Source organism: Mirounga angustirostris, unplaced genomic scaffold (genome assembly GCF_029215605.1).
Source record: "Mirounga angustirostris isolate CCGP_5_RB_7025 unplaced genomic scaffold, mMirAng1.0.hap1 SCAF_4, whole genome shotgun sequence".
Lineage (NCBI taxonomy): Eukaryota > Metazoa > Chordata > Mammalia > Carnivora > Phocidae > Mirounga > Mirounga angustirostris.
The window spans coordinates 48,537,516-48,561,606 of record NW_026991712.1 but is presented as its reverse complement, the minus strand read 5'-3'; positions in this window follow the sequence as shown (position 1 = coordinate 48,561,606).

Sequence of the window (24,091 nt, the reverse complement as noted above, 5' to 3'; positions counted from 1 at the left end):
CTCCCGTAATGTATGCACAGCTTTCTCACTTTCCTCCTATGACTGTGACATAAGGTGTCTCCATTTTTTGCTTTTTTGCTTCTTCTCTCAGGCAGCAGGATAAAACTTCTCAGAATCAACTTTTTTTTTCCTTAGGTCTATTGTCAGTGTTCGAAATGGTGACGTTATTATAAAGATCCGAGATCATTATTTTTCATTATAGAATAATACATAGCAGTAGTAAAGAAAGAAAAGCAGAATAAAGGGTGATTTTTTTTGCCCTTTAGTATTTCGTGACCTGATGGCCTTCTTGACTTATTATTTTTAGTTTCCAAGTACAAATGCTAGAAGGCACATTTTCATTCCATCAGGAAGTTGGCAGTCTCCTAGGCTAAGCCTGCTCCTGCAACCTGCTCTTAGCGAGCTGTGGCAGATTGTATTCTCCAAGGACAACCCCAATATTATCTCCCATCCCAAATGCTCCTCAAGGACCTTGCGACTCCCCCCCTTCAATCCTGAACATGGGCAGCCTGATGACGTACTTGTAAGCACTAGAAGGAAGCAGAAGTGATGCTGTGTGACTTCCCAGCCTACGTCACCTTATGAGCCAGAATATTCATGCCAGAGCCCTGAGCTGCCCTGCAAGCAGCCAACTGCCCCAGGGCAGTCATGCTATGAGGAAGCCCAATTTAACCCACAGAGAAAGACCACCTAGCAAGTCCTGGAACGACACGAAGACAGCCGGTGCCTCCAGTCCCTGCTTGTCCTGTCCTCTGTACCCGCATGAGCACCCAGAGTCAGAAGCACCCAGCCAAGCCCATCTTCCCGAACAGTTGGCCACAGAAATGATAGAGATAAGAAATATTTCTGTCCTAAGCTACGGGGTGATTTGTTACATAGAAAGAATAACTAAAACATAGAGACTGAGAAGAATGTAAATTACAAATCAAAGTAGTACTCGGCTCAGAAATTCATCGGCAGAATTTCTGGAGCAGGTCTATTGGAATATAGCCACTCTGTTTGGTAAGTTCCACTATTTCTCATTAATATGTTGAAAACTCTAGATCCCCATTGGCATAGAGGTTGAAACATTTGAATCACAAACCTTGTTTTCTTCTGTCTGTGACAAACTATCCCAATTGAAATTGCAAATGAGTCAAACCCAGAAAGAAAGTGGTTATATGACAAATAGGTTAGAGTCACTTTGAATCAACCAACATTGTCCTTGAGTACTTCTCCCTTGTCTAGTAGATAAGTTCTCTCCCCAATTTTTTTCTTTTTCTTTCTTTCTTTCTTTTTTTTCTTTCTTCCTTTCTTTCTTTCTTTCTTTCTTTCTTCTTTCTTTCTTTCTTCTTTCTTTCTTTCTTCTTTCTTTCTTTCTTCTTTCTTTCTTTCTCTTTCTTTTTTAGAGAGAGAGAGGGGAGCCTGACCCCACGACCCTGAGATCATGACCTGAGCCAAAACCAAGAGTTGGATGCTTAGCCAACTGAGCCACGCCCCATTTTCAAAGTGGTAAATAACAGAATAACCTCCTACTATGTTTCCAAGATTTTATGCTTCTCCATGGGAAGGAAAGCTATGATTAAAAGATGAAATGGTCTAGGAGGCAACATTTTAATCATCCTCTCCTAAAGAGTTGTGTTTCTCATTTGGATGTGTTCATTGGTGCTTCCAGTTAGGCTGCTTTGTAAATAGAAGTGTTCTTCCACATTTGTCTTATACTGGTGATGCTCGCTTTGTCTTATAAGCAATGAAGAGAGAGGAGCTCTGTCTTCTCTGAACCCTGCTGCTCCCCACAACACCTACCACAGCTCTGCACCCAGGAAACACTTGGAGAATGGGATGCCTAAATGGGAGTATTTCAAAGAATTAGACATCCAGCAAGATCTTTACAAATGCCTATCAGATAATAATAAAGGCCTTTATTATCTTCATAATAACATCTAATATTTATTGAGTATTGACTGGGTATCAAGCACTGCACAAAATATTTTAAAGCATTATCTCATTTAATCTTCATAATATTCACTTAACTGGCATAAAAACAGCTCTAGAGTGTGTGTGTGTGTGTGTGTGTGTGTGTGTACTGGGCCCCTCAGACTCTTGGCTATTGTTATTTGATTTTCTTTGTGGCTTCATGAAGTACTGAAGGCATGGGAAGAGAACTTTTTTTTCTATAGAAATGGATGGCAACCATGGAAGGAGGATAAGGAAAGCAGAAAATGATACAGCAGGAATTGCTATGAGCATCAGATTCATCTAAGCGAGTCTGTGTCAGTCACACGGATGTAAGCGAAAAAAATGGGATAAAATGAGGGAACATGTTACCTCCTTGGAAAACCTTTCCTGACAATCCAGTCTAAATGATTCTTTGTCCCTCCAGCCCCACAGCCCCTGCCTCCTGCCCCTTATAAGTCTCTCTCACACACACGCACACATGCACAAGCACGCACACATGCACACGCACACCAGCACACGATGTACTAATTGTTTATCATTGATCTTGCAGGACTAGATAGCATGACTCCTTGAGGTCAGAAATAGCAGGGAAACTTCTGTGTCTCCAGAGCCTAGAACAGGGGATGGTGCAGAGTAGGTGTGCAATGAATATTTGTTGAATAAATTAAATGAATAATAACAAACTTTAAGAATTGAAAAGGGCTAGTTGGATGAGAGAAAGATTTTGGTGAAAGAAAAGGAGAAAACCATCTGCTTCCGGGACCGAAACAGAGAGGCTCTTGGGTGAACGCACAAGATGAAACCTTCAGTGGTTTCCCACCCTCTGTCCCAAAGTTAGTAAGACGGAACAAAGCAGCAGACACACGAGAGGACATGATGGTTCTAACCACACAAGAGGCCTCATTTTTAAAATACCTTTGGCCAGATTCATTTTCCTTCTCATGCTTATAGCATTGGTAGACATTATACATTTTTAGTAACCACTTATTTTATTTTATTTTTTTTTTAGTTTTTGTTTTGTTTTGTTTTTAGTGAAAAGCTCCCACCAGCATTCGTACCACTTAGGTACCAGAATCCAGAGACTGAAACAATATCCAATACTCTTTAGATTACTTATCCAACGACTCTAAGATAACAGGTCTGATTATTCCTTTCCTCCTGCATTTCACAAATACCTGCTATATAGGCAGCCTGTGTTAGGCATGACCAGGAGAGAAAAGATGACTCAGATACAGACCCAGTCCTCAGAAACAAGTATGGAGCCCCCACCAGTGTGCACCATTTTCCATGAACACCTGTATCATGTTCTTCTCTGCAAGTGACAGTTTACATTAAATCACTGAGTTTATTTTCACTGATCTCACCAGCTGCAGAGCAGCTTTCGTGATCTTCAATGTCATGGAAAATTTCCTGTGGGTTGTGTTGTCCTGTCTCTTTCTTTCTTAAAGCAGAAAGTAAGAGGGAAAAAAGTGTTAGGACATCTGGTTTATGTGCCTCTGGGAAAGGACTGAATTCTTGGTACTTTTTGTTCCTTTTATTGCTGCCTTTACCACCATGACACGGAATATTAGTCATTTCGACAAGTATCCAGATTACAGGGTTTTTATTTTTCTTTTTGAATTTCTTTATGAAGACAGTTTTATAGTCCCATCTATCAAATGCATTCACTCTTCATGCATTCATTCATTCAACAAGTATGTCTTAAGTTACTAATACAGGCTAAATATTACCCTACTCTCAAGGAGCCTATCGCCTTGAGGGAAGATAGACAGGCAAACCCACAATTTTAGTACAATCAGAAATTTGATTTAACAAAGATATGTGTTAGCCTGGCCCGGGAGGAGTCCTGGGGAACAGGACTGGGGAACAAAGGAAAGGAGCTTATGTCTGCTGTGAGAATTAGGAAAAGATTCATAAGAGGGATTCATAAGTATCGGGCTGCAGGCTGAAGAACAGGTAAGAAGCTGCGAGGCAGAAAAGCAAGGTGTGTGTGCTGGGGGCTGGGGAGATGTTCCAGGCAATCAAAAAATTCAAAGAGATGGAAATGTAACATAGATGCAGTATAGCTGGAGTGTAAAGTAAAAGCGATAAGTGACGGAAGAAACTGCAGAGGAAACTAAGAGTCTACTCATGGAAAGGCCTTGCCTTTCATGAAAAAGATTTGAGATATTTAACCCAAAGGGAATGTGAAAGCATGAGAAATTTCTGAGCAAGAGAATGATAGAATCAGATTTTGTTTTGGAGAGACAGCATCATGAGGATTGAATTTCTGATAATGGAGGAGCAGTATGGGTAAGCCGAAGAGAGCCAGAGAGATAAGAAAGGTAGACTATGGAGATAACACAGGTAGGAGATGATGCTGTTCTTATCTAAACAGATTCAATTTTGACTCTTGATTAGTTGAAATCAGATGGTCAGTATGAAATAATGAACAGAAAAAAATTGGAATCAACAAATTTAACAAATACTTATTTAGAATGTATTACCTGGCAACCAGGGGAAGAGAGATGAGTAATACATGGTCCTCTTCTTAAGAAAGCTCCAAGTCTGGGGTGCCTGGGTGGCTCAGTCGGTTGAGCATCTGGCTCTTGATTTCAGCTCAGGTCATGATCTCAGGGTCGTGAGATAGAGCCCTGCATTGGGCTCCACACTGAGCATGGAGCCTGCTTAGGATTCTCTCTCTTTTCCCTTTCCCCTCTCCTCTCCCCCCTTCCATGCCCACACAGTCTCTCTCTCTCTCTTTCTCTCTAAAAAAAGAAAGAAAGCTCCAAGTCTGAGAAGTGAGACAAATCAAGTCAACCTTAGCATACAATGAGATAAGAGCCCCACTGAAGCATGAAATGCTCTGGGAACAGAGAAGTTTTAGTAAGCCAGTGATAGAGGATTATTACAAACACTAACTTCATAAGAGCTAGCATGTTTTTTGATACCTACTCCATGCCAAATTCTGTGGGTATGCTTTATGTACCCAACCTCCATAAAGGGTAAAATACTAAAAATTACTTTTAAATTGTCTGTCTCTTTTCCCTGCAAAAGATCTTAACTACTCCAACAATATTCTAATTAATTATGTGGTGACTTATTTGGAGTACATTCATTTCTGTTAGACAAGCAATCATACTTTTGCAGTTCCCATTTCTCCCCCTTGGCTACGATTATCCAAAACACACAATTATGTTAATGAAAAAAAAAGACATTAAAGATAACCTTTTACAAAGGTATGCTTTTGGACTGCTAATTACAGCACCTGATTTATTATTCTTTCCATTAATCATGGATTTAGCTCTTACTTAACAAGATCTTAAGAAAACATTAACAGATTGCAAATCTTGTCCCTACTTTTGTACTCCACTTAATAGCTCAGCTGACTATTAACCACTGACTGGTGGTTTTACAGAGGACAGGAGCCCGAGGTCACTTGGAGTAATATGTGCAATCAATGTACCTGACATGCATTATGCTACTGGTCCTTCCACAGGCCTGGTTACTATGGAAAACTGGATGCATTTCTCAAGGGCACACCTTGGCTTCCCCTATGTAGTTATAGTGCGTGCTACGTAGTTGTTGGGAAGACACAGGGTAATGTGGGTGCTATATGTTTGGATGGAGGTAAATCTAGGTTCACAGACTATCTCAAATTGTCTCTGAGATCCTTAGACAACAGATGTCGGTAACAGCACCTTTTATCAGTCAAAAGATTTTTTTGTCTTATACTTTGCATATAACTTTATTCAATTCAAAGAAACAGGTTTCTATGAGATTCAAAGGCTATATGGTCTGATGACCATGCTCTGTCTACTATCCATGCAAGCTGTTTTCATGACATCAATCATTTTCCCAACTAAACTACAAGTTCCTTAAAGGCAGAAACCATGTCTTATATTTATTCTACAAATCCCAATATGCTGCACATGAAATGTGGACAAAATAATTCTACATTTGGCTCTGCTGCTTGCCATCTGTGTATCGTAAGTAAACTTCCTTTGTTGCTCTAAGCTTCAGTTTGCTCATGTATAAAAGAGGGAATAATATCTTTTGACCATTAATTGATAATAAATTTAAACAATGCTCTGTAAGCCTATATAAATTGCCAAATATAATCCAAAGTATATTAATAATATGTATATTACCAAGCATGTGAATATACTCTTACCACTGATGATTATGAGCCATCAGTGAAAACACCCTCCCTCCATGTCTCATATGGCATCTCTTAGAGCAGGAATTTCTGAAAGGGGGAAAAATTCATTTACATGATTTGTACGGTGCTTTCACGTGCGACAAAGATCCTACATGTTCTTTTACAATGATTATGGCAATGCCACCAGTATCCCCAGAGATTATAGTGCTAAGGAAATCTATGATGTTTACCAAGAAAATATGTTACAACTCAAAATACAGTCCATTTAAGATGTCTTGATTCCAGTTAGAAAGTAAAGTGCAAGAACTATTTATACACACTGCCAAAAATACAGGAGAAAAGAGATTTAAATAATGAAAAGACTGTGAAATTAATATATTCATAGTGATGGTCATCTACAAAATAAATTCCTGTTTTTATTTTATTTTATTTTTCCTCTTTTTAAAATCACATCAGTGGAGAGATACCTGGGTGGTTCAGTCGTTAAACGTCTCCCTTCGGCTCAGGTCATGGTCCCAGGATCCTGGGATCGAGCCCCGCATCGGGCTCCCTGCTCAGCCGGGATCTGCTTCTCCCTCTCCCACTCCCCCAGCTTGTGTTCCCTCTCTCGCTGTGTCTCTCTCCATCAAATAAACAATTAAAATCTTTTTAAAAAATCACACCAGTGGAGTGAAAAAGAATTGTAAACCTTGCGGTCCCTCTGGTATTTCATTTAGTTTCTGTGCATTTTAGCAGTACATTTCTTTTCTGTTTTTGTTTGTTTTAAACTTGGGAGGATCTAAAACTCTATTAAAAATAAGTGATGTTTTTGAGAGAACTTAGATCAAGTTGGAGATACTAAGTCCAAAACCCCTCATCAGATTGTGTGAAGTACCTTCTTTATAGGCCTCATCTCACTCTTTTTACATAGAAAGTCAGTGAAATCTGTAGTAGAAATTAAAAAGAAGTCATCCAGACCTTAGAAGGTAAGGCAGCCAGTAGGTTTATTCCCACCAATATATCATCTATATCCTTTAAGATTCAAAGATTCCACACCTACATACATGACTTCCATTTAACCAACTCTAAGCAAGAGAGCCTGCTATCTCATCTAATTTAGTGTTCAACTGGGTCTGACCACTTCCTCCCACCCCAAATAAGAACATGCCATAGCGGGGAGTGTGGTAGGTGGGAGGACATGGTCCTGTATAGGCACACCCTAAAGAGCATTTTCCAAAACGCTCACAGGAATTTCCTTAGCCCTTTATGGACCAATCATTCCCAGACTTGGTAACTTGAGGACTTTTTTTCTCTTTTTATTTTTTTTAATTTAAATTCAATTAATTAACATATAATGTATTATTTGTTTCAGGGGTACAGATCTGTGATTCATCAGTCTTATATAATACCCAGTGCTCATTACAACACATACCCTCCCCAATATCTATCACACAGTTACCCCATTCCCCACACGCCCCCTCCTCCAGCAACTCTCAGTTTGTTTCTTATGGTTAAGAGTACTAGAGGATTGTCTTAAGGATTTGTCTGCTAGGTGTTTTTTTGACTAGCCACTGTTTGTGTTGATTGGTTTTTTTGTTTTCTTAGTAATGTTTTCCTTGTACAAATAATTTTTAAAATTATTTGGGTTTTTTTATTAACAATTTATTTAAAATTTAGTTAAAATTGTTTTTATTAACCTTAATCAATGGTATTATGAAAGTGTGATAATGGCCATAGTGTGCCTATCACCTGGCTTATTACTCAGCACTGAGAAATTAATCTTTTCCATTTTGGAAGCCCTGAGTGACGCACTTGGTGAATGGCCACTAAAGTTATAGTGTGTGGTCCCAAGAGATTGTAAGTAAAAGACAGTCCTTCTGTTTTTACTCAGGTCACAGAGTGCAGCACTAATTTTTCCTCAGAAAAGAGGGCATTTTCAACACAGCCAGATTATGCTAAGTGATATACATAGGTTCTTAGAACACTAGTTTTCATTTATAAACTAAAGTTATTCCTTCAAAGATTTGAGATATCAAGGTGGCTCTAAAAGGCACCTAAAAAGTCTTTTTTTCTTATCTTCTATCTACAACATCTAGATACCTGATGCCAAAGTATTGCCAACTCTGAAACCATTTGTTAATCCTTTTTTTCTGAAAAATTAATTTTCCCCAAGTTTTAAAGAGAACTACAGAGCCTTAATATTGATCACTTTTGCTGAAAATAAAGCATCATATTCTGATGTAAAATGACCCACACAATATAAACAAATGTTCTTTATATTTTTGATTAAGGATTGATTCCTTTCTAGGAGTAAAACTCTTGTCAAACAAATGAATTACCATTTATGCATCCATTAATGCATCCTAAAATCTTTACTGGATACTATCCATGTTCGGTACTAAACAGGTTATCCAGCACAACTTCAGCTGGAGCATGTCTTCACCTATTTATGAATAGATTGAAGTGAGACTGATGATTAAGTAGGTAGAGGTTGGCTCCACCAGACCTTTAGAGAACTGAATGCAAAAAGGGGTTACTCTACATATCAGAAGTCTCCAGAGAGAAGAAACACAGGTGGCTCTTTGATCTATCTCTTTTCTACTCATCTAACATTTCACATCCCTCCCCTAGTCTACATTACTTAGAAAGCCAATTTTAAAAAAGAAAAGAAGAGAAAGAAAGAAAAGAAAAGGCACCCTAGATACCGACCGAGTGCCTGTATTTAGCAATTGGTTGATAATCTTAAGAATATAGGACCAATGGTACGATAACATAGTGAATGAAACAGTTGCCTATAAAATTCAGCAGAGTGCATGCAATTAACATGAAGCCAAATTTGGTTTTGCAGGTTACCAAAAAAGAATGGTGTGTCTTCAGAGGATCCTATACTTCAATACCACGAAAAGAGTAAGAGAAGTGCTTTTCAAACCACAGCGACCATGCTGTTTTTCCTCTATGCAGTGTTGGCGCCCCCTTCCAGCTCAGGACTGAGAATGGCAGCCCAGGTGAAGAAGTGAGCAAACCAAGTAAGTACTCTGGCTTCATCTAAGTGTGGAAATTAGCATCATGGATAACAGGACTGTTTCGAGGACATTATTTCCTCCCTGTGTTTTTCATTATTGGATCATTTTCATTTTTTATTTTAATCCAAAAACCTAAACCTAGTCCAAAATGAAATGAAAATGACAACTGGGTATTTTTAGGGTTTAAACAGCTAAAAGTTGATCAAATACATTTACTCAAGGAAAAAAATTGGAGAAGTAACTCTTCATATGGTGAAACGTAATCCATTAATCTAGAAGTATACATTACTACCTACAGTCTCATCAGCATCATTTCTTCACAAACCAGATCTGCAACGACTTGTGAAAAATAGGTCATATGATAGTATTCCCTTGCACAACACCTAATTCCAACCACCACCACGCCTACGTAAATGAGGCTTCATTCTCCTTACTCCTTCAGCAAATAAAATGTTGTCATGTACCCTTTTTGTGGAAACAGAACATAAATCTATTTTAGAACCAAAAAACAGGGTGTATGTGTACATATGTGTGTTTGTGAGCACAAGCATCCATACTGTTCTTTTTTTCTTTAGATGTCATCATAGGGCTGCCTGCAAAGAACTTCGGTGATCTACTTTTTCATTTTGTAGAAGTGAACGTTCAAAAAGAGTAAGTGACTTCCCTTTAGTTTTAAAATTTATTCTCAAGAAATTCCCATGAATTTTCTGGTCCTATTTGTTGAACAACCCTGAATTTTACAATACCATAATTCTGGCTGGTCACATTGCCAGGAAGTGGTTAACTGGCTATTCATGACCACTTTTATTACAGACTAATTGAAGAAAATTAGGAAGAAATAACTATTTTCAGATCGTAGTAAGTTCCAGAAAACACATATTACAATTAGAGGAAGCAGTTGTTTGCTGTATTAGAATTTGTTCCTCACTATCTTTTTCAAAATGCCAATTGCAGCTGTAATTACAGGCATATAGTTTCTTGAGAAAACAAACTCTCAGGCAGCTTTTGACTATTATTCAAATCTTCTTTAACTCAGATTAAGTAACTATTAATATTTATTCTGAAAGGAAAAAAGATGGAACTAGACACCAGTCTCCCAGAATTAAAAAGCCACTGTGTTGGGTGTTACCATCGTCAGCTGGGTCCGAATTCCACATTTATCTTTCTCTGCTGAATTTTTCTTCTTTTTGCTTTGGGCTAATTCCTCTCAAGAGATTTGGGGTGTTTACATAATCCACACACCATCTAGTGGTAATAGATGGAAAAATCCACCTAGAAAAACAAAACATGAGAGCCCTCTAGGAAGTGAACAATTGACAAAGTACAGTACTTCCTCTTTGAAATTTTACTTCATAAAATATGCCATTTCTTATAAAGAATTAAACAATTCTTTTGGGATAATTATTTTTGATAACGTTTGAACTGTGCTTATCAAGTGGATTATCCATGGCAAGGGGAAGGAGGGTTTCTGGAGAAATTCTTTAGAGACAATTCCTATTGTGTTTTTGGTCAGCTCGCAATCACTTCTCATTCACACCCTTGCCAGAGCAAGAGTAGTTCAGGGATTAAGTGCTCGGACTATCGAGTCAAATGAGATGGGATCAAATTTCTGGCTCTGCTTTCTATTATCTGAATGACCTTTGCCAAAATTACCTAACCTTTCTGGCCTCCTGTAAACCTTTCCAGTAAAACAAAGATAAAATTAAAAAACACATGCTAAGCACTTACAAAAATGCTCAATGCATATTAACTACTCAGTAAATGTTTGATATTATTATTATTAAGCAAACCAGAAAAATGTGTAACACTTTCATATTTACCCAGTTGTTCAATCAAACCAACAAAAAATGCTAATGCTCTTTTCTCCCATTAATACCATAAGTCCTATTGTTAGCTGTGATTGGCAGCTCTCATAGGAATTTCAAAGACCCGATAATCACTCCAGCCCACTTAGTAACTCAATAGCAATGCATCCTTCAGACAAGGGATGTGAGGGGTTGCTGGCAAAGTGGAATTTCTCTCTCAGTGGAGATGGGCCCGAAACATGCTCCACTTTCAGTATTTTAATGGATATTGGCCCATTCTTGAGTTATTTACTGAACTGTTTTTCTGCTTTCTGTTGGTTGTTCTTGAGCCAGTCCGCTATTCATTAATGGAGAATAAACAAGGGAGTGATATTAAAATACATTCTAATTTATTTTATTATTCTGGCTGCATGAGAAGTCAGAGAGGAGGAAATACCCATCACCGTTGAAAACACTGTATGTTGAACAAGGCTCTATGGGAAAGAAACATACGGTGGAAGGAAAGAACAGAATGCAGGTGCTGCTAAATACACTGAGCCCATGACAGGTGTCTCAGGGGAAGGTGCCCAGGTAATGATGAGGCCACGTGTGAGTACTGACTCCTTGGGTGTGAATGACCTTGACATCCTCTGTTCACTATATTCTGCCTCAGCCTGAGGCTGGCCATTGATAAATTGCTTCTAAAACACATTCTCAGTGTCTATGGCTCTACCATCAACTACAAACGAAACTGGAAACTTGTCCTTTGATTTATTTGACAAACATTTACTGAGCATCTGCTTCACAATCCTCAGTAATTGGTTTCTTCATACATAGAGTGGTGAATTACTATTAAATGAATGACTGTCTTCCTGTACTTGGCTTTCTTAGTGTTAAAACAAGGTCTGCCCATTTAAACGTTTCTTCAACAGATATTTTTGAATATCTGCTATGTAGCAAATACATGTGTGTATGACTTGTTGGGATTCAGTGACCGAGATGGGCAAAGCTCCAGCTCTCAAAAAGCTTACATTTTGCGGGGAGACAGATACATTAACACTTAAAATAAATAAACAAGAACTAAAGATTGTGATTGGGGATACTTTGAGTTGAGTGATCAGGAACTAACTCTTTCTGAGAAATTTAAATTTAATCTAATATCGGAACAACAGAGGCCAGTCATATAAACATCAGTCATATAAACATCTTTCCAGCAGAAGAAAGGGCCAGTGAAAAAGATAGAAACAACCTTGGCATGCTCAAGAGACAGCTTTCTCCAACTGAAAATTTTCTCCATTTCTCTTTCCAGATTTTCTACTTGTTCTTCATGAGAAGAGATTACTTGCAATTAGTAGTCTCTGGCAACTTGGGTAATTTCCTGCTGTATTCTAAAATGCCACTAAAAAGAGTTGAAGTAGGTCTTTCTCAATATTGCTCTATGCCCAGAAAAATGGCCTAGAAAAAGCATATGGTTTCTTTACTCAACAGTTGGGGGTTTAGTAATTTTCCGTTGCTATGCTAGACACTTTATACACATGACCTCATTGGTCCTCACATCACTCTTATGGTAAGAAAAGAAATATTATCTCTATTTTATAGATGAGTAAACTAAGACACACAGCTATTAAGTGGCAAATCTGAGATTCAAATTCAGATTTCTCTGGGGCCTCCTTAAAATATATAGAAGCAGAGAAGCCATAGGTCTTGTCTCTGGGGACAATACAGGTGAAAGATCAGCGGGGATCTCCAGTGACCAGCACACACACACACACACACACACACGCACAGAAAACTCCGGCAATCTAAATTGTCCCTATTTTTTTTTAATTTAAATTCAATTAGCCCTATTTTTGATAGGTGCTATTCCAACATGGATGACAAGGAACAGCAGCATTGCTATCTAGAGAGCTGTTGTTTTGTCTAGAAAATTGGGGGCTCAGAAGTTAAGGAAAATGTATGAAAAAAAGATGAAAATGTTTTAGGATATGAAAATAAGCAAAGAAAATTATCACTTAGATTTGGTATTTAGTAAGAAATAGCAATTCCATTTTTTTAAAGCCGAACATAATCTCTCAAGAAGTTTGTCATCTAAATACAGAATAAATTAAGTATAAGGAACTGTCTTTGCTCAGGTAAGGAATTGTCTGAGAATGAGGATTTACGTGTTGGAAGAGGTAGCTAAGAAAACCCAAAGTACAACAAGACATCGAACAATGCCCATGAATAGAAACGTTTATTTTATTGGTACAGAATGGTTCATTTGCTAAATTTTGCTGAAATTTTTAAAACTAATGTGCCATTTTGTATGCGGCTAGATCTAGAATATCTAGTATATTGTGGACACAAGGGTAGCTCTTGAGTAAAGGAAGCATCCAAATGTCCTAGGAGACTGAAATAAGAGCAATTTAAAAGAAAAAAATCATACCATGCAAATGGTTTCTTCTATTATTTGTTAAATATAAACTGATAGAAATTTTTAAATTATCATAATCATCACCTCCTTTTTGATGTGAACCCCTTGATAAATTTATAGAGACCTGGAAGACTGTTTTGTATCACCAATCTCCAGATTAAAGCCTGTCAGTAACAATACATACTAATTTGCTGCAGGGCTTCACCATACCTGTGTAATCAAGCAGGCAACCATGGATCACTGCCCTATGTTATGCATCAACCACATCTTCTTCAAAGGAGAAATTGTAATGGGACATGGCATTGCCACTTTTATAATTGCTCCTTTGAACCATGACTTACTAAAACCACAAAGCTTCTTCCATAGATAACAAATCCCTTCCTGTATAAACTACCAATTTTGTTAGCTTTGGAAGAGTTCTCTTTCTCCAAATCAGAACTGCTTGATAATACTGACTTAAATATCATTAACATTTAAATAACTTTGTTTATACTCTATTCATCAGACATATACTTCATGGTTATATACAGAAACCATATAAATGGAGGTGATAGATATTCTGATATATTTGTTAGGAAAAGTTCATTAAGAAACAGTTGGAGGACTTGAGTAGAACAAATATATAGAACAAAGTACTTAGAAAACTAAGCAAATAAAAAAAAAGAATAATAATTACTCAGGAGGAAGTCAGAAAGATGTACAAGAATAGAAATGTAATCACAACACATTGTGAACCATATTACATGATCATAATAGTGCAATCAGTAAATATTGATTTAACCAGAAATTATGATATAACTATTAATGGACAGGGAATAACACAAGAGAAAAAAATCCTCTCATCTATGTAAAGGAAGTCCATAGATACTGCTCAGTCTTTAAACACCATATTCCAGTAAAAAGAAAGAGAGTTTCTTGAGAAAGGCCTGAAATCAGGTCTGGTGTAAGAAATTTACAAGGTGAGCCTGGGACACCTTGTCATGCCTGAAAGCAAGGCTGTTACAAAGACTACGAGAGGTGGCCATAGAGGTTCAGTGTGATATTCTCTCTGCATTTGTTGTGTTTGAAATTATTTATTATAAAAATAAAAGTGAAAAAAAATGGGTTGGGTAGTAGGATTGGGGGGGAAGTAAAGGGAACTTTTCCAGTAAATGAACTTCACTACTATTTGAATCTTTTACAATAAAAATGTAAATTTATGTATTACTCATGTAATTTTTAATTAATTTTAATTTCAGATTGAAATTTAGAAGGAACAATATTATAAACATATTATTTAGCAGTGTGGAGTTAAATACCATTAAGACTAATAAAGGTTGAAAAAGTTGGCCAAGAAGAAGTACATCTAAGGTATGCAGGGGGTGAGCAGGAAATTGTTGTTTTGTTATTTGTAAGCCTTGGTGTTATTAGCTCTTATATTATATGCATATTTTACTTCAATAAAAACATACTTTAATTTAAAAATATTGTTATTTTTAAAAATTATGGGCTTCAGGGTCATAAAGAACTCTTCGTCTTTATTCTTTATTCTGAGCTCTCACACACACATGATTAATTCATGTCAGTCTAAATATTTATCTATCTAAAAGTTTTCCCATCTATACTAGAAAATCAACTGCATTTTGAGTGACTATGATAAATCCAGTTGACTAACATGATCCTCTTTTCTTTGGCCACCTTCATTACAGAGGCTTAAGGAGCCCACTTTAACAGAATTCCTTACATTTAGAATAGTCATGTGACTCATTTCTGACCAAGGAAATCATAATGTGGTAAAAGGACGTTGGCTTTTTTTTTTTTAAGATTTTATTTATCTATTTGACAGAGAGAAACACACCGAGAGAGGGAACAAAACAGGGGGAGTGGGAGAGGGAGAAGCAGGCTTATCGCTGAGCAGGGAGCCCGATGCAGGGCTCAATCCCAGGACCCGAGGACCAGGACCTGAGCCGAAGGCAGATGCTAAACGACTGAGCCACCCAGGTGCCCCCAGGACATTGGCTTTTGATAAGCTTTTTACTCTCCTCTCTTCCCACCTTCAATGAAAATGGGGGTCTCCACAGGAATAGACATCTTGAGACCACAGAGTCACGCTAACAGGCTAAGGATAGTGGAATGAAAAGAAGAAAAAGTGAACCTGGGTGTTTGATGACAGAGTTGAGGAGACAAACACATTTTTAACCCATACAGTGATGCTTAGGTTTCTTTTGTGTTTACTGTCAAAGTTTATTTGCTTACTTATTTATTTTTTACATATACCAAGAAAATGTGAAGATACAAAACTTTTATAAACATTTTTAAAAATTGGGGCACCTGGTGGCTCAGTTGGTTGAGTGACCAACTCTTGATTTCAGCTCAGGTCATGATCTCACAGTCCTGGGATTGAGCCCCTCCTCGGGCTCCCTACTCAGTGGGGAGTGTGTTTGAGGATTCTCTCTCTCCCTCTCCATCTGTTCCTCCCCACCTCTCAAATAAATGAATAAATCTTTTTAAAAAATTTTAAAAGAATACCAACTAAATACTTACAAAGCACCTCCTTTTAAAAAAATAATGCTGCCTTTTCCTCAAAAATGTTAAGTGTGTTAAAGGGTGTGTCACAATCTAATTTCTCCTCACTAAAAAGAAGAAGACAGCAAACAGAGCAGAGACTGGTTATATAAATTATATATGTATTAACTGAAATCTTGGTTGGAATAAGTTATATCTGAACCATCAGAGTTTTTTTTTTCAGTTATGTGTACTGCATCCAATACTCATAAAACTGTTGATTGTTGGTTTACCTTTATTTTACTTACCATAAACTACACCATAAGCCAAGTGAGAGCACTTCAGACTCAGGCGGCATAGATTCCAGATTCTGCTGACTCCCTTATATCTGTGACCTTGAACAAGCTCCCTGATCACCTCAATCCTCAGTTCCCACATCTATGAAATGGGGATAATGATAATATCAGCTCCATCGGGTTGTGGTGAGGGTAAAGGAGCTAATAAACACAAGTGCCTGGTGTAAAATATGGGTGCAGCCAATGTCAGCTATCATCGTAATCACTACGACTTTATTTAACAAGCACATAACATTTACTGTATGCCAGGCACTGCTCTAGTTCTTGGCAAATATTAATTTACTCATTCCTCCTAAAATGTGGTGGTTATTATTGTTTTATTATTATCATTGTCTCAATTTTATATTTGAGGGCACAGAGAAATTTAGGAACTATTACAGGAGCACACAGCTTGAAGGTGGCAGAGCTAGAATCTTCAGAATGGGTGCCATGAGCTTCTGCTAAATGGGTGCCCCCCACCCTTCCTCTCTCCCTTCCCTCCTCTCTGTTCTTCTCTAACAGTTCCTAGCAAATGATAAGCATTCAAGAAATACTTGTCAAATTACATTTGTACAGAAAAGAAACAGACAGGACCAGAAAGTTTCTAATAACAGACATGGAGGTAATTGTGAAAGACCTTGAAGACTTTTTCATCACTCTTACCTAAAATATGAATTTTGATTTAAAACAATAATATTTCTGTTTATTTAACTGAATATCGGTTGTCTGTATCATAAGAGAAAGTTGAGTTTGAATAAACTATAAAATATTAACTTGCAATGAGTGTTTTCGATCATCTTCATTATCTCTTCACAGCAAGGAAACAAGTCTCTAGATGTTTAAAGCAGGGAGACTCGCCAATAGTTTTCCTTTGTAGGAGTGAAGAAGATACACATTTTGTAGACTGAGGTATGAAATAGAAGAAAGCACCCTGAGGTAATTAGTTTTCGCTGGGGTTTGAAATTTAACATATTAACCCGGAATTTATTTGCAACTATTTCATCACCTCTGACCAATGACCTGCTAATGATAGAAGCTGATTCTGCTTGAAACAACTGGAAATCTAGGGCTCCCCAAGTGATTCTTCATATGAGCATATGAGATGCGCAGTCTGCACTTGCCAAACTCTTTTCTGGACATGACCACTTAGAATTTGACATTGTCATGTTGCATCTGGGACCGCCAAGCAGATTCGATCCGCTCGTGATGTATGCTGTCTCTGTACCAGCAACTCCTTAAAAATGTACATCACACCTACATGAAGTCTCCCCTAGCTGATCAATGGGCTCTCATTGCCTGTAAAATAAACATGGACAGAAATGAACAGAAGGATTCAAAAAGACATGTGTGCTGGTGGGACGATATTAGCCGCAGGTAAAAAGTGAAAGATGAGAAGCCCAAAGCATACTGATCATATCACTCTAACAAAACCCTCTAAAAAGATGCTGCAGTCTTTTTTTTTCTTCATTCATTTGTTAACTGAGCTAAGGTCACTCTTACAGATACAAGACTGCATGGGATAGCACTTCCTTCAGCCTTAGCTACTCCTCCAAAGAAATCCAGAGCGGCAGATGTGCCAATAAAATTAAATGCAGGAAACAAAAATAAAGATACGGTGTGTCTTGACTATGTTTTCCTTACAATACTCTAAAAATTAATTGTGAAATGATTATTTGAAGAGGTAGAGAGTCAGCAAATCTGGGCAAATCATTTAACTTCTCTGGGACTCATATTTCTTAACACACATACTTTGCATTTAGCTATACTAAATTATTTGTAGTTTCTCAAAGGAACCACATTTTTCAAATATTTATATTGATATCTATTGCCTGACTCATAGTAGGTTCTTGGCGGTTATTTGTTTTTAGAGGTGAAGGAAAAGCCACCATAGTAAATAACTGAGAAAAAGAAGGAACACAGCTGTTCATTTGCTATTTTCTGTCTCTGTCTCTCATTACACAATTTGCTATGCTTGTATGAATGTACAAGCCCTGGGAAAATAAATCATTTCCAAGAATTTATTAGAGTGAGAGACTTTGCTTTGAAAGAGGTCAGAGAGTTCCAGCGATGTCTTGGATGTTAATATAGCTTACTTTTACTTTGTTTCTGGGTGGATTTAATTTTTACAATGAAAATGAAATGTATAAAGAAAATGCAAAAGCCTGAAATAGACCAAACTAAAAAATAAGTTATCAGGGGAAGAGTAGCACTTATTTTAACATTTTGTTTTCATTTGTTTATGTGTCTGTCCCTTCTACCAAATGGTAAGCTTCTTGAGAGAAGGAACTATAAGCCACTTATCTTTATATCCAGGGATGATACTCAAAATATTTAACAACCAGTATAGGAGAGGCTCTGACCAATCCGAACAGATGCTGACTGTAAACCATCAATGTGGCCATAGCTGTGGGCTGGTTAAATATTAGAGCTATTCTATTCCCAGTGCCTAGCATAGTGCCTGGGAAAATGCTGATGCTAAATAAATGTTTGGTGAATGTGTAGGTAAAGGAAAGAATAAGTGCATAAATGCCACAAGCAGACCATGCCACCAAAACCCAGTTCTTCCAGGATTGTCCTATAAAAAACCATAAAAGAATGCTTATTAAAAATAACTGAATGGGAAGGTAAAAAATGTTTTCAACAGAATTTTATTTTAGCATAAGGTAACCATTAGAAAGAAGCCTCTTGGGGCGCCTGGGTGGCTCAGTCGTTAAGCATCTGCCTTCGGATCAGGCATACATTGAATGAGTTAATATATATGTAAAATATAGTATATAAGTAAAGTTAATATATATGTAAAGTACAGTGCTGCTACATTGCAACTTCTATATAAGAGGCAGCTATTTTTGAAATACATCTTCATAGGAGATTATTACTTCTAAGAATTAAAATTTTAAGAAATCTACTCTTTCTGTTCATGTGTTTCTATGCTAGGAGGTGTGTGTCATACACTAAAAAATGAGAAAGTCACACCGAAGAGGACATAGCTCAGTGTTAGACTTGGTGATGTTAACTTCGAGCCCTATAGGACTTTAAAGAAGGAAGAAGGGACAACGGTAAGAGCAGACATTAGAGAGAAGCTGGGGTGTCAAGGAATTCAGAACAACCTTTAAATGTTGCCGATTCAATGAAAGTAATCAGTTTGTTTCTTGGCATTATATAGACCAAAAATTAAATCCTCTGATTTACATCTTAAAAATCTTATTGCACTTGATATTATAGATATCTGTAGCCTGAATTAGATTTAATTAAGAAGAATAAATTGACCTAGTTGTCTGTTCAAAATACACACGCACACCAATAATAGAATTTACATTTAGTTTTACCCTCTAGTGAGAGAACACATGAACAGAAAGAGTAGATTTCTTAAAATTTTAATTCTTAGAAGTAATAATCTCCTATGAAGATGTATTTCAAAAATAGCTGCCTCTTATATAGAAGTTGCAATGTAGCAACACTGTACTTTACATATATATTAACTTTACTTATATACTATATTTTACATATATATTAACTCATTCAATGTATGCCTGTGAATGTTAAACAGCCTTCCCTGGGTAGGGAGAAAGTGGAACACTGATTTGTAGAGTCTGTCCCTTTCTGTGGTGTAAACCCCTGCACTCACCCGGATTTCAAACTACCCTTGTGTTGTCGCAGAAGGCAGAATTAGAAAGATGAACAGTCTTGGGTCTCAGGAGTCCTACAAGTCAGCTGGAACATACCACGCGTTCTGACATCTAAAGCAGAGGAGACGTTCAGTCAGGATCATGTCCTCATGATTGACGGGTGAGATCTGAAAAGGGATTGAGGGGCTCAACTTATCTAATATTCACAATTTAAAATGTGAAAAATGAGGTCCCCGTGTAGGTTATTGATAAACCCAGGGTCACACTAGCAATTAAGAGCCGGCTGTGGGACCTAGAGAGGCAACAGGCTGAATTCTAAGCTAATTGGTCAAGTTTCCATTCAAAGGGCAGTCCAGCCCTGAAGTCAGTCTCTGTTTTCTTAGTTGGGAGAGATGCCCAAATTTCAAGTCTCTTTTTCATGTTTATACACCATTTCTGGTTGTTTCCTTCCCTGGAGAGTGCCTGGATAATCTTGTTATTGCCTTCTGGTTTGTTTCTTGTACAATATATAAAAAGACAATCGATTTGGGGTCAACCTGACCACTTATTCCATGCCTATGTGACTGCCTTTGGGATGGCCCTTGGTCCCAAATTAGCTTCCCCACATTCTGTCACCAGGCCTGAAATTTCACCACTTATTCCTCTAGATCTTAAAGATTTTTCTGGTTTTCTAAGTCCAATACCGCCAAAGCTCCTGGAGGAATTATTTTGCCATGATATTAGGAAATGTCCATTGACAGGGGCTGAGAAAAAGCTATAGAAATCAAATATGTCAGAAATTCTTTAAAGTTGATTATCAAAAGTGGAATTAAGACAGCCCTATAAACCAATTTCTTATATTTAACACTTTTGCTTATGTTTGGAGTCAATATCACAAAAACTTTTCCATACAGCAAGATTTTAGTTGTGAAGTCTATTGAAATCTAAAATAAAACTCTTAGGTAACTTTCACGAACAATAAGGAACTACTTTTTCTTCTTTTTTGGCTCACTTTTTAAAAATAATAACTTGTTCAAGAAATGCTCAGTTTTTAAAATAATAAATTGTTTAAGAAATGCCTTCTGTGTTGCTTTGTTTCTCAAATGATTTTATTTCCCTTTTTCATTATTGTTTTTTAGGATGCTCAGTAAAGCAATTGTTTTGTAAGGGCCTTGTTACCAATGTAGAATTGTGTTGGTTTGGCAACTGGTTTAATTTTGGATATTTGTGGTGGGGGTGGGAGTTCATTACGCTTTTGAAATATTAGAGTGAACTGGTTGGTCATCAGCGCTATGAAAGGCAATCCGCTCAGCTGGCTGCTTAGCCAGATTGCTTCCTTTGGCAGACAACATAAAGAAGATATTTGCTTTACCTATGAAATACATATTTAGTATAAACAGTAAGCATAACTTTACATCCCTGAGTAGTTGAAAAATGATCTATTTACTTTGAGACTATCCAACCAGCGACCTTACGGATCTCAATAAAAAGTAAAAAACAAAACAAACAAAACAAAACCCCCCCGCCACAGGATTTGATGGACTTCACGGTAACCACGACCATAGACTATCAGCTAAATAATCTCCTAGCACACCCCTCCCCCCACTCACAGATTCAATCCTCCCCTGCTTCCCCCACGCCCTCTCCTAGGGCTGCAGGAAAGATGCCTCAGATAACTACCTTAAATCAAAACCAAGATAGTGCCCTTCTCCCATTTCAGGAGAATGATTTCATAATCCTTCACCAGCACTCACCCTCCCATGGTAGACCCTGTAGACAAGCCACTCTGCCCTCCCCTTGAAGACACCCACCCCAAGTCCTGGTACTTTTTGGCATTGACTTCTTGATGGTTTGCTTTGCTCTCTTTCCAGAAGAGGGTTTTTTGGGTTTTTTTAAGTCAACAAAAGTGAGGAGATAGCTCAAAATATATTAAAAATACATTAAGAACCTTAAGTAGTTGTGTTATCTCAGGACACTTTAAATTAATTTCTGCCCCACATCCTTTCCTGACCTCAGGGAGTTAAGGTCCATAAGCAGGATTAGAGTAGAGACAGGCAGGGAGAGATTAGACGTGCTCTGGGACAAAAATAAGCAAAGGAAACAGGGCTATGCTTTCAGGCATGGATTAATTTAATTTTCTGGGAGAGAGGAGGGGATTGTTTAGGAGCTTAAATCCATGGGGCATCTCAGATGCTGAAGTTTGACTTTTTTTTTTTTTTTTTGACAGATATATAAAGATGAGCAGAAAAACGACTCATCTCTTTTGGAAAGGAAAAACTATTAGGAGTTTATTTTAATTATTTAAATCCTGTTTCTGTATAATACTCTTGGCACAGACCATACCTTTTAAGCTCATTGTTAGAAAGAAGCTGATATTTGTTATAATTTCAGGGATCTCAATAATTAACTCTTTACAGATAATAGAATGTTTAACCACTAAATGTTTATTTAAGGCATCACTAGTAAAAAATATTCTAAGCAGCCCAATTTTTACCAATTTACACATGGAATGAGAGGATATTCAATGAGGGGTAAATATTAAGATATTGAATAATTGAAATGAGTATTTGCTTATAAATAAAGTGAACTCCCGTCCCTGTGAGGGGCTTGAGAAAAGGTGGGGGTGATGGTGGAGGGGTTTCCTCCTCTCAGACACCTAAGTCCAAGTAGGAAAGCTGGCTCCCTGGGAAGTTCAGAGTACAAAGAGCACTGGGTGGGAGGCCTGGCAGCGTTAAGTCCTCTCTGAACGGCCTGTGACCTTCCTCACAGGAAATGACTCCATTTCCAGAGATGCAGGAGGAGGAGGTAGGGAGTGTGAGAAGTCACAGGGGCCAGTGCGGGTAAAGGGCTCTGAAATCCAAACATGTTAAAGCTAAGTGGTATTACCACAACCCCAAACACCTTTAAAGAAAGTTCCCTCTCTGTTGAAGGAACTTAGCAACTTTAAACGAGATCCCGAATACACACAAAAGGGTAGTTAGGATACTCCTCTCTTCAAGACTAAATTAGGGCTGCTTATTAAGCAACTCAGAGAAATAGTACAAAGAGAAGGAAAGTGAATGACAAATCACAAGGACTTACTAAATTAGCTCCTGGGGTCACGTCTAATGTGCTAATTTAGATGAAAATGTATGTTTTCCCACGACACACGCAGTCAGAGACATCTACTGGCTGAATTAAAGCTAGGTAATACTTCTACGGAGATAGGAAGGACAGCTCAGGAAACCTCGCTTCTTTGAGACACTTCAAATCTGAGTAGTTCCCAGCATGTGGCTCCGTGGTAACACAGCAGAGGAGGTAACCCAAACCATCTGGTCTTTCATAAGTCACTTCTTCTTGGTCCTGCCCTTAGCTTCCTCTGCTCCAAGGTAAAGTAGCAACTGTTCTCAAGTGTGACTTTCTGAGTCCGTGGAGCAGGCAACTGGAAAGAAGCAAGCTCCTTCCTCACTGCATCAAGCTTTGTTTGTTTGTTTGTTTGTTTGTTTAATAACTTTATGGAAGTGTGACTTATATACAATAAACTACACATATTAAAAGTGTGCATTTGGGTATGTTTTGACATATGCATACAACCTTGAAACCATCATCGCAATCAGGATACTGAACATATCCATCACTCCCAAAATCTCCTTGTGCCCCCTTTTAATCTCTCCCTCCTGTCCTTCCCACCCCCTGCATTCATCCCCAAGCAACTATTACTATACTTTAGTTTGCATTTTCTAGTGTTTTGTGTAAGTAGTATTAGATAGTACATACTCTTTTTGTCTAACTCCTTTCACTCAGCCTACTAATTTATTTTGATTCACATTGTTACATGTTTTAATAGCTCATTCCTCTTTATTACTTTATCAAGTTTTCCCATCCAACCTCCTAAAACTTTTAATTTCACCATGAGGCATCATTTTGAGTCAAGAAAACTTTTGACCTTTAACTTATCACTCTTAGGGTGCCTGGGTGGCTCAGTCGGCTAAGCATCTGCCTTCGGCTCAGGTCGTGATTCCAGAGTCCTGGAATCAGAGTCCCGCATTGGGCTTCCTGCTCAGTGGGGAGTCTGCTTCTCTGCCCCTCCCCTGGCTTGTGTGCTCTCTCTCTTAAATAAATGAATAAAATCTTAAAAAAAAAAAAAAAAAAAACTTGTCAGTTTTAAAAATGTAAGTGTCTCCCCAAAATGTGTCGGCTGACAGCTTTGTTAAGGATTTGGGTAATAGCTAGCTATGAATTTGATACACATAGGAGGCAGGCTCCCAGGGAAGAATATGTACATTGGAGCAGCAGGAAGCACCAGATAATAAATTTTGAATTTTTGTTGCTTCTGTGATGACCACACTCACCCCATCTTATTTGGATACTCTAGACTGCCTGTTTTCAGTAGCTGAATAATTATCTCTC